This window comes from Diaphorina citri, unplaced genomic scaffold, assembly GCF_000475195.1.
Source record: "Diaphorina citri unplaced genomic scaffold, Diaci psyllid genome assembly version 1.1 scaffold601, whole genome shotgun sequence".
In the NCBI taxonomy this organism is placed as follows: Eukaryota; Metazoa; Arthropoda; class Insecta; order Hemiptera; family Psyllidae; genus Diaphorina; species Diaphorina citri.
The window spans coordinates 17,290-20,178 of record NW_007378035.1 but is presented as its reverse complement, the minus strand read 5'-3'; the positions used below and the strand labels follow the sequence as shown (position 1 = coordinate 20,178).

At 38.3% G+C, this 2,889-nt stretch overlaps 1 pseudogene; it reads right to left on the bottom strand.

Moving 5' to 3' along the window:
• Positions 1-968: 968 nt before the first annotated feature.
• On the bottom strand, positions 969-1,085 carry LOC113467959 (annotated as a pseudogene).
• Between the last annotated feature and the right edge of the window lie 1,804 nt (positions 1,086-2,889).

Here is a 2,889-nt window from a genome sequence, read left to right as displayed (position 1 = left end):
AAACTTTAGAAACGGTAAGAGCTAGAGACTTGAAATTTGGTATGTAGCTGTCAAATGTGACAAGGATGCGACACGAAACGTTTGGTTGATATTGTTGCTGCGCTTGGCGGTATTTTGACCGCTTTTGAACATATTTCGATCGTTTTTTGGCGGTTTTCAGCGACAAAACGGTTAGCGATATTGTAAAAGTTAGGGTAAAAAAACACTCAAATAAGCATCATTCAATAGGATAAGGAAAGCCATGTGATGTTCACACCAGATTTTTTTATGAAGCTCTTGCACTCAACCAATGATCGTCTTCAGGCTGATTCGGGGAAAGAATAGTAGGTTCGGGGAAAGAAGAGACTAGTGTAAATCTCAGCGGATTGACATCACTAACTCCCGTTTTTTCCAAAAAACAAAAAAAAAAAAAAAAAACTGGTTTTTGGGGGATTTTTTTCACATTTTCTCACACAAATGAGCTCTGATCTTGAAATTTTTTTCTGTCACCTCTCGTTTTAGAAATCCCATTTTCGAATCAAACGGAACCGAGATTTTTCGTCCGCCCTGTGGCTGGCTCATATATTTTTGACTCGAAAAGTTTGTTCCTTTGCTTAATAAGCTCTCCCCATTTTCCCACATGAGTTTAAGCGAAAAGTTTTTTGTGTTAAAAGTATATTTATTTGCACAAACAAAACTTGACTTAAACTCTCCCCATTTTCCCACATGAGTTTAAGGGAAAAGTTTTTTGTGCTAAAAGTATATTTATTTGCACAAACAAAACTTGACTTAAATAATTATTTAGTCGAATGATAAAAAGTTTGTTTATGTTAATTTTATATTTTCATAATTTAATTTCTGCTGTCAAGAGTGTGAGAATGAGACGCATCGGGGTGGGAAGAGTTAAAGAACTACAGTAATTAAAATAAAATAATTGAAAAAGTGTAAATTATCTTTTCACTGGAACTAGGTATGTAAAGCAGACAAAAGACAAGCAACGTTGCTTTCCCAGATAGTCACCCATCCCAATACTAGATACAAGCAACGTTGCTTAACTTCAGTGATCCTTTGGGAACTGGAGCATTCAACGTGCTATCCCCGCTGGCATTTTGTCAATGTGAACTCGGTATATATGGAGCTATCGATTCATTGTGTGCTTTTTCCATAAAGCCTGTCATAAATTTCACATATCGCGTGGAAGTTTTTGTATTACTCCGACATAGCATGCACATCTGACTCCAAACCAGAACAGTCCTGGTCCTACATATTATACAGAATGTTTTTTAGGGCTGCTCAGGGCGGTATTTGGGCGGGGGGGAGGCGAGGGGGCCCGGGCCCCCCACCCTCGAGCTCCATTTTTCTCCTTTACTGTACGTCAGATTCCGAAAACTTGGGATCGAGGGGGCCCGGCCACCCCCTTCCCTACCGTCGAGCTTCATTTTTCTCCTGTACTGTGGGCCCGACTTCCACCCCCCCGGCAACATCCTGGATACGGCCCTGGGGGTTTCTACAGGTCTCGGTAGAAAGTTAAGGTGGTGACGCAACTTGTTTGTGTTAGCATTGTTTAACTGTTTATAAGTTGTTGTAAGCTGTTACTGCTATAATGGCGCCAGACTGTTTCGCTAGAATCGGTCTCGCGATACCAAGTCTTGCAAAAGTCTACAGTGCACTGGCACCTCAAGAGGTGTATTGTCCTTTTGGGAAACTCTCAGAAACGGATCCGATTCCGATGGCGCGCCATCTTGGATTTCCTATGGTTTAGTGAAGGCGCCATTTCAGTTTCCATAATGGAAGCGGTTCTTCTGTTTCCGAAAGGAAAATACACCTGAGCTAGTAAGTTGTACTTTCCTTATGGAGACCAACGGACGCAACAGCAAAGTTACGCCATCTTGGATTTCCTATGGTTTAGTGAAGGCGCCATTTCAGTTTCCATAACGGAAGCGGTTCTTCTGTTTCCGAAAGGAAAATACACTTGAGCTAGACATAAGTTGTACTTTCCTTATGGAGACCAACGGACGCCATAGCAAAGTTACTTTACCTTGGTAATATTTAACACTGTACCTATCTAGCTCAGGCAGGTAATAATCTGCTGAACTTTTATTTTCATTTTATTTTTATTAACCTTCTCAGACTTTTTTTTTATCATAAAAAAATAAAATGAAAATAAACTGTGGATGTAATTACAGGTAGCTATTTTCAGTAGAAGTTGCTATTTGGATTCTGCTTAGTAACACTGTACCTATCTTTACCTTGGTAACATTTAACACTGTACCTATCTTTACCTTGGTAACATTTAACACTGTACCTATCTAGCTCCAGGCAGGTAATAAGCTGCTGAACTTTTATTTTCATTTTATTACTTTCTATTATTTTTATTAACCTTCTCAGACATTTTATCATAAAAAATAAAATGAAAATATAAACTGTGGATGTAATTACAGGTAGCTATTTTCAGTAGAAGTTGCTATTTGGATTCTGCCCAAAGGCATTGTTCCTATCTTTACCTTGGTAACATTTAACACTGTACCTATCTTTACCTTGGTAACATTTAACACTGTACCTATCTAGCTCAGGCAGGTAATAAGCTGCTGAACTTTTATTTTCATTTTATTTTTATTAACCTTTTCAGACTTTTTTTTATCATAAAAAATAAAATAAAAATAAACTGTGGATGTAATTACAGGTAGCTATTTTCAGTAGAAGTTGCTATTTGGATTCTGCCCAGAGGCATTGTTGTGTGAGTTCTGGAGTGTAATATGGGAAAGATTTATTTAGAAACCCGTGTATATTCATACGCGAGTAATTACTGACTTGATGTTGAAACAAGCACGCGTCTTTCTATTTGGCTTCGTACAGGATATTAAAGGAAAACTCAAATACTGCTAGAAGGCTACACGTATGTTATTACGC